The following is a 13,777-nucleotide window of genomic DNA, read 5'->3' as shown; positions in this document are numbered from 1 at the left end:
CTGCTGTGTAACAAATCACCCCCAAAAGTAGTGGCTTAAAACACAATAATCGTTTATTATGTCTCACGGTTTTTGTGAGTCAGGAATTTGGGCATAGAGGGGATAGATTGCTTCTATTCCACAATATCTGTTGGGAGACTTGAAGGCTGGGGCTGGAGGCTGAAAGGTCATTCACTCTCATGTCTGGTAGTTGATGGTGGCTTTTAGTTGGGGGCCTCAGTTCTTCCCCATGCTGTCTCTCCCTGTGAGCTAGTTTGGGCTTCCTCATGGAGGGAGAGTTGGAGGAGCATGGAGGTTGGGTTCAAACAGCAGGCACCCAAAGAGGGAGAGAGGCAGGCAGAAGCCACGATGCCTTTTATGACCTGGACCAGAATGTCCCTTCCTGTCTGGGTTCAAGGGGAGAAGATGGACTAGAAGAGCATGTGGGACTGGCAATACTGCTGGAGCTAGTTTTGGAAAATACCATTTGCCACATGTCTAGAACCAGGAGCTGGGTAACTGACCTCCTTCCTCCCTCTCCAGCCCCTGAGCAACCCAGGGGTTCCAAAGAGTAATTGGAAAACTGTCCCATAACATGTGGCCTGACACACAGGTGACATTTGGAAGACCAATCAATTCATTAATCAACAGTCAAATCACCACCTAACTTGCCAGGCTTCTGTCGAAGTGGAATTCAGCCTCATCCCCAAGCTCACTAGGCAAGTTCATTCTTTCTCCATTCATGTATCAAGGTAGGCACTGCATCACAGCCTTTAGGGAACTTGTGGTCAGTGGAAGAGACACATATGCAAACAACTCGTTCTAGGAAATATTGTGAATAACATTCAGGTGCCCACCCAGTACACCCTCTCTGTGACCCCTAAGACCTTTCTACTGTCCCCTGCATTGCTGTGGGTGGGGTGTCTTCTGCTTTAGGTGCCCCTCTTTCCGCTCTGCTCATATCCCCTCCTGGCCAGGTCAAAAATTGTCCCTGTCTCTAGCTCCCCTCAGGGACCCTGCTGTCCCAATCCATCCATCTCCGGCTCACTGGCTTTTTGACCAGCAGCTGTATTAGTTGAGATAATTCTGTCCGCACATGCCTTTGGTACCCAGAATGTGCCTGGTAAATTTGTTAAAGAATACCCCAGGCTAACACATCATTATACTCCCAGACTCATCTATCTTTTACTTCGGATTAATCCTTTTTTTCCCTCTCTCTTCACCTCCTCCATAAATCCCGGTGCACTTAATTAATTTCAGTTCCACTGTAAGGTCCATAATACAGAATTGTTCAAGCAAACACAAAATTAATTATCCTATTTACAGCCTTCTCATTGAGAGGAGCATTTCATCTTTCATAATTACATTATGGAACGTCCAATTATGAATTCAGGAGCCTGCTGCTTTGCATATGGGGACAGTCCCTGACTTGTCCTCCAGGTAGGGGAGTCGGGCTGGTGGCCTCTTGTGCCTTCTGCCACTGACCCAGGCACTGGTTCAGCCCCCAAAGGACCTTTTAAGGAGGCATTGAGGGAGGGGCTGGATGGCAGGGTCTGGAAGGGAATGGAGCCCAGAGATGGGGGTGAAAGGAAGGAGGAGGAGGGCAGAGGGGAGGAGGAGGGCAGAGGGGAGGAGGAAGGTGAGGGATGTGCCAATTTAATCGGGACTCATCACATGAGCAAGAAGAGCCTTCAAATGACAGAAAACAGATCTCTTCATTTTGCCAGGTTGGCAGGAAGATCCTTGGCTTTTCTGCAAACCCGTGAGCCAGACACATAAGAGCCGTCTCATGCCCGGCTGTTGCCCCGCTCTCAGTCGTGAACCCTGGGAGCCTAGCTTTTCCTCTTTTTCTCTCTGGACCGCGTTGGTGGCATGAGTTTCACCAAGCCATCAGGCTCTCAGTCAAGACGTTTCTAGCAGAGTGGGAGAGCCTCTCGCTGCTCCTTAAGAGCTGCTCTCTGCTTCTCCAGGGTCACGGGCCAGCATTGCCTCACAGATGGGGGTGGGAAGGACACTTGCTCTCTGGTCCCAGAGGGCAATAACTTGGCTGCACCGTAATGCTTGTCCCCCTGGAGTTTTAAGATACTACAAGAGCCCCTGTTTAAAGGTTTTAAAAAATATCAGTTTCCAACTGACTCATGAAATTAAGCATACATGTTTAAAAACAAGTCTCTAAAACATTTGTTAAAGTCAGGTCTATCTTTGGGGATGGGTATATTCTTCTGGTCCACACTAGAGAATAGGCTCCCTTCCTCCCAGCCCAGTCTCCCATGTTCAATTCAGAGAAAATGGGGCTTCGCTTTAACATTAGTAGAAGTGTTTTTCTTTTCTTAAAAAAAAAAGAAAAATCTACGGAGTTCCTGCTAAATGCTAGGCATCATGCTGGGCGCTGTGTTGGCTTCTTTGCATATGTTCCTCATTTAACACTCACAGCCACCCTAGGACGTTCAGAGGTGAATTCCTGACACAGGGGAGGCTTATCTTGGACAGGTGCATGCAGGTGACCATGAAGAGACTTGAATTCCAGGCGTGAGTGGGCTCTGAAATCTCAGGGAAGTGATTTAATCCATGAAGCCTACATGGTGTAGTGTCAGAACTGGGCTCCGGACTCAGACTTCCTGTGTTTGAATCCCAGCTCCAGTACTTTCTAATTTCTTAGGCAACTTACTTAACTTCTCTCTCTGTGCCTCAGTTTCCTCATGCGTTAAACTGAGACAATACCACCCACCTCATTGGACTGTTGTGAGCCTTCTATGAGACTGTGCATGTAAAGCCCTGGCTCATACTGGGAAAGTACTCACTAAGAGGCCATGTCTCAGTTTCTCCACCTGTGGAATGAGTAAATTTTGAGTAGGAGGTGACAGCGGTGCCTATTGGAAATGAATACTCTGACATAGTTCACGAAGGCCTGGGACACACTAGAGACTTTAAGGGTCAGGCAGGAGTTGACGTGGAGGGATGTGAAAGGCCCTGAGTGTGTGCTGCACCCTCCACTTATATTTCTGCTATCATGTTGCTCCCTGGTTAAACCCCTCTAAGTTTCCAGTTCATTCAGAATAAAAATATACCCTTTATGGTGGCCTATATGGCCCAACCAGATCCTGTCTCTTCAAACTTACCCACTACCCACTTTTCTCTTCACTCTATGTCTAGCCACACTGGCCTTCTCTCTGTTCCCCCTGCTGACATCTTTCCCACCTGAGGACCTTTGCACTAGCGGTACCCCCTGTCACACATGTTCTTCCCTCTGCTCCTAGCATGGCTGGCTTGGTTCAAGTGTCATCTCTTGGGAGAACCCTCTCTGACCATCCTACCTGTGAAGTAGCCCTTGGCCCAATATTCCTCATCACATCATCTTCATAGTTCTTACCAGTCTCTGAAAGAGCTTGCTCTTATTTTCTTGATTATTGTTTGTCTCCAAACCACTGGAATATAAAGATGGGTGAGAGCAGGGGTCACATCTGTCCTGCTTTGTTCTCTAGCCCCCATTTCATGATAGGTGCACAAGAAGTATTGTTTAAGTAAACCCTTTACCTTCATCCTTAAAGTGACTAAAGCAAGTCGGAAAAATGAAGACTGCGTAATGTCTTGGTTTGTGATTAGCTGTAGAGGAAATGGGTGAGGCTTAATTTTTCCTTTAAATCACTTTCCTGATCTTGAGGAGCCTTCCTCCACCCTAACAGACCCTCAAGACTGGGGAGAGCCATTGATTTATCTCATAAGTGATTTTTTTTTCCAGACCTGCCCACACCACGTAATGACTTGCTTTTGTGGGCTGAGAATGTCTTTCTGTTGTTCCACCTGGTAGGTTTTTTTCGTTTGTTAATTAGCTATTAATTGCAAGGGCTCCTGGGGACTGGAGGTTGGAGGGGAGGCCCCAGAGGAGGGCCAGGGGGTCTGGGGTAAACTAGGACCCCAGACTGGATTGAAGATGACCTCACTAGGCACTGGGCTAATTTATTTCAACTGTTGTCACGTCCAGATAGTCAGTGAGTTCCTGGGATGATGAGTGATTTTGTTAATTAAGTCCCGTAAACACTACAGCTTAATTTCTAGCAGTGGGGCTACAGCTGGTGGGTGGGAGCTGCCAGCAGCTGTGACAGAAGTTGTCCTTGAAGGAATAGGCCATGGGTGGTTGGAAGTGGGACAGGGCGGGGAGGGGGTTCAAAGACAGGAAACTCATCCTGGTGCATTCTTTTCTCCCTCCGCATTTTGTCCCTTCCCTGTCTCTCTAGGCCAGGCCTTGTGGGTAGGAATACCCCAGTTTAGTGAAACAATAATGCCCATAACTTCTTTGAAGGGAATTTCAGGGAGAGCACTCCATCCCCTTTAAGGCCCAAGCTGGAAACTTCCATCATTATTTTTCATCTTCCTCCACTTCACCTCCCCCAACTTCATGTCCATCATCTCTTCCACCTTTAAGGCTCTGAAGCATTCCATACCTTGCCTTTGCCCACGTTGCCTCCATCTCCTCCAGCAACCCTGCTGCTGCCCACCACCATCTCTTTCCTGGAAGACCTCGATCACCATCTTTTGGGTCTCTTTACTGGCACTCTTGGTCCTATAATTCTCTCTCCACACAGCATCCCGCATGATCTTTCCGAAATGTACCTCTGTCACTCCCTTGCTTAAAATTCTCCAGTGGCTTTCAACTTCCTTTAGATAAAGACAAAAGTCCTTCCCAAGGTCTACGAGACCCCATTGAGCCCTGTAGCCCCATTTGTTACCACTCTCAATTGCATGCTTTGGGACCAATTTCTTTCTTTTGCATTTTATTTTTTTGGAAGCAGTCACATTAAAAACAAAACAAAACAAAACTTCAGGTCTTTGAACAAGATGTCCTTTCCACTTGGAACGCTTTCCATGCTGCCCATCATCTATCCCTTGATGCCTTTGCTTGTCTCACTCCCCACTGTGTAGGTCTCAGAAGTCCCTTCATCAGATCAGGGTATTCTCCCTGACCCCTGTAGCTACTTATGACCCCCTCGGGTGGCTGACAGCATGGAGGACTTGATGGTGTTAGCATGTTCACACTGTATGTAATAATATGTTTATTGTCAGTCTGTCCTTATAGGGGTGGGGACCATGATTGGTCACTGCTCTACTCCCAGTGCCCAGCATGGTGCCTGTCACCTAGTTGATGCTCAATACATATTTGTTGAATTGCATTAATTCAACATTGCATTTCTATGATGGATGGAAAGCAGGGGGTGCAAGGTGAGGAGTGGTTGTTTCCCTGGGGGCTGTGAGGAAGGGCTTCAGAGAGGAGGACACTTGGAGCCAAGTCCTGAAAGAAATGGCTGCAGGGATGACAAGGTCCAAATGACCAGGGCATTTCTAGATTTACTAATTTCCCAGAAGAGTGAGGGGAGTTGGGAGCATGAGGCAGCAAGGTCAGCACTGAAGGTCAGGGGTAGGCTAGGATGGCTTCCAGCACTGTGGTCTCAGGATAGTAAGATTTCTCACTTGGACACCTCTTACCATGTTATGATTGTCATGAATTCCTTCCCTGCCTCTTAACTCATTGCATGGCCTTAGTCAAGCTGCTTAATCTCTGAGGCCCCAGTTCTTCACCTGTGAAATGGAGATAATGATGGTGGCAATCTCATAACGTCTTGCTGAACATTAGGTGAGAAAATGTATGCAAAGTGCACAGAATAAAATCTCAGTGCATTTTGATATTACCATTGCTTCCTCACTTTTAACATGTAAGGGTAGATGACTCCAGGTTTCTTCAATCTAAGGATCTCCTTTTTTATACTGCATGTGTGTAGAGAGAGACAGAACAAGTTCTCTGGGGTCTCTTCTTATGAGGACACTAATCCTATTGGATCAGGGCCCTACTCTTATGATCTCCTTTAACCTTAATTACCTACTGAAAGCCCTATCTCCAAATACAGTTCACCGTGAACAACTTTGAGGTTAGGGGCACTTTCAAACAGATAGTTGAAAACCTGTGTATACCTTTATATATGTATATAAAGTTATATATATATATGGTTATACATAGTATATATAGAATATATTTATAAATTTATTACCTTTTCTTTCTATATAATATATACATAAATATATACATTCTTATGTTTGGGCAGGTCTATTTTCTTAATACATACGTATATATTATATATATATTATATACATATATATTACATACATACATAGAAAAATATATGTTTATGTATTTCTCTCTAAGTACAAGGAAAAAATATATATTAAGAAAATAGGACTGAACTGCCCTAACCCAACAATACACAAATACACAGTGAGTTAGTGGCCAAGTCATGCTCTGAATCCCAGTCTGTCTTACTTCAAAGCTTGGTTGATGGAGGGGGAAATGAAATGAAGAACTGTCGAGGGGAGAGTATAGGAAGAGGAGGTGTCCATGAACAAATTTTACTTTTGTGTCTCGATTTTTTGTGATATGGTTTGTTGTTATTTTTCTGAAAGTAGTTTCAGTTTTCTCTTTAGTTTTAATTTTTTTGGTCCAAGTTTTACCTGTACTTAGAGAGTCAAGAAGTTCTACAAGGTGTGCTGCAAACCCCTCCAGCAGTTTCTCTCCCATGTTCCCTCCCCTAGAGGCAACCAGCTTCCCCTCTTTCAGCAGATTGAGATATTTACCTCTGTGTCTCTACAAAACGTGTACTTCTGCTTTTTCAGGCGTAGGCATTATATCTTGATTTCTCACCATGGAAGGTGAAGATTTAATTTTCTTTCCTCTACCCGTTCCTTCCACACTCATACATACTTCTCACCTGCCCCTCTGCCAGCATAGATATATCTTAATTGTGTTACGATTGATATTTAATATTTACATTATTATGGCTATGTAAACACTCTTCAGGTCTGAGCTAGGTAGTAAACTATTATTGCTGTTCCTTCCCCACAAAACTTTTAATTTCGCTGGAGTTAATATTTGTCTTGGTTCTTTTGAGGCTTGGTTTGCTATGTGTTCATCTTTGGTTCAACACTAGTTCCTTACTAATTGCTTAAATCACCTATGAAGACACTCAAACAGACAGATATTCTATCAATCTCCTTCTGGAAGATGTCTCTCTGGTGGCTCTGCCTTGATCGCATCTGGCCTGGATGCCTTCTAAGCCTGACACACAACTGTCATCCTGGGCTCTCCCTTCCCCATCCTACTGGGGATTCCTTGTCATTCACTCCTGGGTTGGATATCCCCTTTTCTGAATCTTGTCTTCCTCTTTCTTGCTTTATATACTCATTTTGGTGGAACATCTTCTCTAGCTGTGTCTTAAAAAAAGATACATGAGAGGCAAAAAAACAAAGACTTCTCATGTCTGACAATATCCTTATTTTATTCTCGGACTTGATGAATATTTGGCTGGTAGCAATATTTTTTTTTTGCTTGGAATTCATTTTCCTTCATAATTTTGAGGGAAGTCTTTGGTAACCAGCTTCCAAAACAGCCCCTAATAATTCTCATCTCCTAGTAGCCATGCCCCGTATGGTCCCTTCCCACATTTAACAGCGATGATCTTCGTAACCAGTGGGTTATTATGGAAATGACAGTCATAAAAGACATGTGGCTTCTAATCCTAAGATCACTCTTTCTGAGGGGAGCTAGCTGCTGTGTCACGAGGACACTCAAGCAGCATTTTGGAGAGGTTCACATGATGAGAAACTGAGACCTCCTGCCAGTGGTCAATATCAGCTGGACTGACATGTGAGTGCACCATCTTGGAAGTAGATCCTCCAGCCCCAGTCAAGCCTTCTGATGACTATGACTCTGGCCAACACTTTCACTATAACTTCATGAAAGACCCTGAGCCAGAACCACCCAGCTAATCCACTACTAAATTCCTGAGCCACAGAAACTGTGTGAGATATAAATGTTTATTGTTGTTTTAAGTTGCTAAGTTTTGGGTTAGTTTGTTATACGCAATAGATAACGAATACATTCTGCCCCATTGTCTTCTAGCTGTTGACACATCTGAAGCATTTCTGATTTCTGATCCTTTCTTGGATCTGCTTTGTTTTTTTCCCTCTAGAAGCTTGAAGGATCTTTTCTTTGTACCCAGGGACCTGATATTTTCTTAACATTTCATTATAATATGCCTGGTGTGAGACTATTTTCATCCTTTCTCTAAACTCCTTCTATGGAAACTCATATTCTTCAGTGCTCAGAAATTCTCTTGAATAATTTTAGTAACTTTCTTCCTCTATTGTCTCTGCCCTGCTTTTTCATAATGCTCATCATTTGGAGTCTGGACATCTTTGGCTGGTTCTCTAATTTTCTCATCTTTTCTGTTTTCCATTTTGTCTTTTTGCTCTATTTTCTGAGGAGTATCCCTCTTATATTCAAAGTCTTGAGTATTTTATTTAAACTGCTGCATTTTAAATTTCTAAGGCCCTTTTGTATGTGCTCTGAATGTTCCTTTTTATATTATTCTGCATTTGTTTGATGCAATCTCTTTTCTTATTTCTCAGTATATATTATATATAAGATAGTATATATGTAATTTTTTGGTAATAGCTTTATTGGGATATAAATCAGACCACATACAATTCACCCATGTAAGTATACAATTCAAGGGTTTTTAGTATATCCACAGAGCTGTGCAATCATCCCCACAATCAATTTTAGAACATTTTCATCACCCCCAAGAGAAACTCTGTACCCTTTAGTTATCACCCCTCAACCTCTCATCTCTACCCAGGACTAGGCAATCACTAATCTACTTTCTGTCTCTCTATGTTTGTCTGTTCTGGACACTTCATATAAATAGGATAACATATATATTTTTTGAATAGCATAGTTTCTCTTTTCTCCAGTTGCTTCTCACCTGGCATGTATTTGCTTTTATTTCCATCTTGCATGTTAGGGGCCTTTGTCAGATGTCTGTTGATCCTTAGTTGTCTATTCCCATTGAAGAAGGGGGAACTCACCAGCTGACTGGACACTTTGAGTGTCTGGGTGGGACTTGTCTCTGACCTTCTCCACTGGGTGATCTGCGGCTTATTTGGTAGAGCAGCCTCAGAGGGCATCATTTTTAGGTCTCTCTTTTTGGGATGAGTAGACTCCTAGAGGGGATTCTTTCAGTCTCCCTCCTGGAGGTAAAGTTTTGACTGTCAGGGTTCCGAGAGCCAAGTGGGAGGACAGCATAGGGAGGTCTAAAAATCTAATGTGTGTAAGTTCACTTTTTTCCCCCTATTTTCAGTAAGGAACCTTGCTCTCAGCAGTGCCTGGTGTCCTTTTTCTAGAGATTCTCTGTCTTATACTGTCTGGAGGAAAACTCTCCATTCATCTGCTGAGATAGGGCAGGGGCAATTGCTTCTTTGTGGAAGAGTAGAGGAGAAGCTCTAGGGAATCTCACTGCTACTTAAAGATATTTTAAACCACTTTTATTTATATTTATTCAACAAACATTTATATAACCACTACTATGTTCCAGGTACTTTTAAGTTTTAAAATAAAAATTTTTTATTGTGGTAAGAACACTTAACATGAGATCTACCCTCTTAACAGATTTGAAATGCACAATACAGTATTGTTATCTGCAGGAACAATGTTGTACAGCAGATCTCTAGAACTTAACTCATCTTGCACAACTGAAATTTTATACCCATTTGTTAGCAACTGCCCATTTCCCTCTTCTTCCAGCCCCTGACAACCACAGTTCTATTCTTTGCGTCAATGAATTGGGCTTTTTTATATATTACGTGTAAATGGAATCATGCAGTATTTGTCCTGTGGCTAGCTTATTTCACTTAGCATAATATTCTCAAGGTCTGTTCATTTTGTTGCATATTACAGGTTTTTCTTTTTCTTTTTTAAGGTTCAATAATATTCCATTGTACGTATACATCACATTAAAAAAATCCATTCATCCATTGATGGACATTTAGGTTGTTTTCATATGTTGACTATGGTGACTAGTGCTGCATGGGAGTGCTAATATCTCTTCGAGATCCTGATTTTAATTCCTTTGGAAATACGTTCAGAAGTGGGATTGCTGGATCATGCAGTAGTTCTAGGTTTACTATTTTGAGACACCGCCATACTGTTTTCCATAGTGGTTGCACCATTTTACATTCCTAGCCAGGTACTTTTCTAAGCTTTGTACGGATTCCCCTTCTTTCAGCTATTCTTTCACTCCCCACTCACAGTGGTACTTGATGCCTTCAATTCCGAAGTCTTCTGGAAATTCCAAGGTGAATCAGGCTGGTTCCCAGTTTTCTCCACTGCTGGCTTAGGATCAGGTTTTCTCAAGTGTGCTAGTTTGGTTCTTTCAAGAAGTAGACACCAAGATTGGATTAACGGTACAAGAGATTTATTGGTGAAAGCACCTATGAAGGAGGAGGCTGGGAGGGCTGTCAGACCATGATGCAGTTCTAACCATTTTGGAGGAGAGAGGGAAAGAAGGATGGTTGAGCAGATAAAAGCAGTAGAATGCTATGTAGTTCCAAGGTTCAGCAAAGCCAAGGGGAGTTCTTGAGCCTAAATCAACTGTCAAGGGAGCCTCACATATACATATTCTAGGAATAGATCTGCCTTAGTATTTCTGCTCTGTTCATCCGGGGGCTGGGAGTGAATGTGGTGATAGATTCTGGGCATAGCAGCTGGGGCAGTTGATCAATTACCCTGAAGTTGGAGATCTGAAAGGCACATTCTCATTGCTGCCATGTAGCCACATCAGAGGTGCTAATTACCTCCCAGCCCCCATTAGAAGAACAGCAAAGGGCATTTCTTAAAAGACATAACCCACAAGGATGGAGAGAATAGGAAAGGCAATAGCAACAAAGTTTCGGAAGTTGGATATGTTTTTAATCTGTCATATTTACCCAGAAATCATCCAAGATAATTTATTTTCAGTCCTCTTTGTTCCCTTAAAGATGCAAACAAAACTACAAATTCACTTCTGAGTACTGCTTTGCCACCTCCCCTCCCCCATGGTTAATATGTAATCCTTTCTGTTTGTGATAAATATAACCAGTTAGTGATAGTGATATGTAACAGCCTATAATAATCCAATGCTTTTGTATATGACTAGGGTGTTGTATAAGTGTAATCTTCATGACAGGGGCTATAATACATCTGCACAGAATGGCTGGCTAGAATCAGTGGGTCGTTTCAGTTCAGTTCAACAAATATTCCCTGTGCCCTACCAAGTACCTGGAACTGGGCATACAGAATGAATCAGAGATGTGTCCTGACTATAATGACATAGGACAGTAAGTGCTACAATGAAGGTAGCACAGGACACTGGGGCAGAATAAGTGATGGGCATCTAACTCAGCCTCTGGGGTTCATGGAAGACTTCTTGGAGGAGAAGTTTGAGTCCTAATGGACAGGTAGGAATAGGCCAGGAGATGTGGGGAAGGGGTATTTCAAATAGAGGAAACAACATGTGAAGAGGTATAGTGTGAAATGCCAGAGTGTATTCTGGAAGCTCTGAGTAGGAAGCTCTGACCTTAAGGATTGTGGACATATTCAGGAACTGGGGGCTTGTTCTGAAGGCTGACCCATCCATTTCTGGTAGTTTGGGCAGTTCCTTGAGTCATTACCCCTCATCCCAGTACCCCATGTCTTTCTGGAGATCTTGCAGCTGATCGAGGTATAGGGCTTGGCTGGCTGTGGGCATCCTCCAATGATGGTGGGGTCCTAACATTTCATCCTGTTAGAGGCAGGCTGTGCCACCTCTCCCTAACTAGATAGCCCAGAAATATTATCCTCGTGCTGATATCCTCTCTCTGAGGCCCCAACATCTGAGCTGGCTAAATTACATTCCACACTCTCTACCTTGCAGGAAGAAGGAGGCTGGGACCCCCTGTGGCCCCCACTCTGCTGTCTGGCTTTGGGGAGAGAAGCCCAGCTTAGATTTTTTCCCAAGAACCCCAGGAGTCACCTGTTTACAAGAGGGGTGTTGAGAATGGAAGTGTGATGGGAGTCAGACAGATCTAGTGCTAATCCTGGCTGAGGTGCTCACCTGCTGGATGACCTTGGGCAAATTCTTTCTTTAACAAGCAAGCATTGGCTGATGCCCTCACTGTGCACAGCTATATGCTGGATTCTGGGGAAACAACACACTCTAGGGGAAATAGATAGACAGAAAAGGGGAGGACCGAGGTGCCGTGTGAGCCCAGGAAGACTCAAGCCCTCACCTTACTTGAGAAAGTGAGAGGAAACTGGGGCTCAAAGTGGTCACGTGACTCACCCAAAGTCCCTGTAGGTCTCCTCTCCTGCACAACAACCGCCGTTCCCAAGGTTTGCCCAGTAATGTCATAGCAAAAGCAGCAGCAGCATGCAGAGTTATTCCCCACGGCCACTGCCTGCTTCCTCCTGCCTGTGGAAGGACCCAAAGTATCAGTGAACCTGGAGGGATGGAGGGTGCCCCAGACCTCCAAGTGGACCCACCTGGAATGGGAAGGGTGGCTGTGTTGGTGGCCTGAGATGATTCCAGCCCCCTTTTCTTTCTTCACCCGCAGGATGGTGGCTCCCACATCCCTGAGCCCTGGGTGGGTGGTACCCACAGATCAGGTCTTTTCACTGTTGTGGCCTCTCCCGTTGCGGAGCACAGGCTCCGGACGCGCAGGCTCAGCGGCCATGGCTCACGGGCCCACCCGCTCTGCGGCATGTGGGATCCTCCTGGACCGGGGCACGAACCCGCGTCCCCTGCATCGGCAGGCGGACTCTCAACCACTGCGCCACCAGGGAAGCCCCAGATCAGGTCTTTGAGGGGGACCACTGTGGCTTCTCTCCTTGGCACAACCGAGCAGTGGGGCTGGGTGTGTGCGCTGGGCTGACAGGAAGAGTTATCTGCAGACAGCCCCTCGGCCTGCCTGCCTTCTCCTCCGCAGTCCTCTCCTAATTCATTTTCCGCCTTTAATGTACTGTTGTGGAGCTTCCTCTCCCATTAGGGCCTGTAATGTGCACCGATTCCCTTCAGCTTGACTGCCCTTAATAGGCAGCGTAAATAGAATTTAGTGTGGCGTGCACTAACATCTCTATCCATTGTCCAGAGATTAAATACTTGCCACCGATGGTTCATGCATCATCAGCCTCGAGCCCGGTTTCATAGCTCCCAACCAAAGGAGGATATTAAATTAATTTGCAGGTTGCTTTAGCAAAACCTAACAGAAAAACCTCCGTGGGAGAAGAAAGGGGGGCATGATGCATGGGCCCACCATCAATCATGGGGTGGAGGTGGGAGTTATTCGAAACCAAGGATGGGGCTCTTGTTCATCCGGGGCTGGGTCCATCAGAGGACTACACTGCTTGGCTGTCTACTTCCATCATGGTCCCCAAGGCTTGGTCTGTGGCCAGCACTTCTTTCAGTTTTAGAATCTGGTTTGAGGAGTGGAGTGAGGGATGGAGAAAGGGATGCAGGAACTGTGAGGTCTGAGTGCAGCAGGCAGGGGCTACTTCCTCCTACTTAGGGATGTAGCCAAAGCACAGCACATGAAATGCCCTGGTCTCCCTGGTTAGGGAGATCCTAACCCAAAGAAACATCTCTTTGGACCTTTCGGGATCCTTTGGCATCTCTTCTTGTTGAGGGCTCTGCTGGCTGTCTGTGGAAGTCTTGGATGTGAAATTCAGACTGTGAGGTAACAGGGGTGAGGGTTAGTGTGAGCCCTGCCTCTGGGGTCCAGCCAGGGCATTTACTGGCCTTTTTGTTCCGGATGCTAGTTTGCATCATGGGCCACTCATATGGAGGGGGTGAGAGGAGGCAGGTTGGAGGGGTTTGGTTCAGTTGAGCATAGTTGGAAGGGAAGCCACCTCCAGCTGGTGAATGGACCAAAGAACATAGTCACTCTCCCAGCAGGAATGTTG

The sequence above is a fragment of the Grampus griseus genome, assembly GCF_964374135.1.
Source record: "Grampus griseus genome assembly, chromosome: 14".
NCBI lineage: Eukaryota > Metazoa > Chordata > Mammalia > Artiodactyla > Delphinidae > Grampus > Grampus griseus.
The sequence above is the reverse complement of the archived record's forward strand: the minus strand, read 5'-3'. Positions refer to the sequence as shown.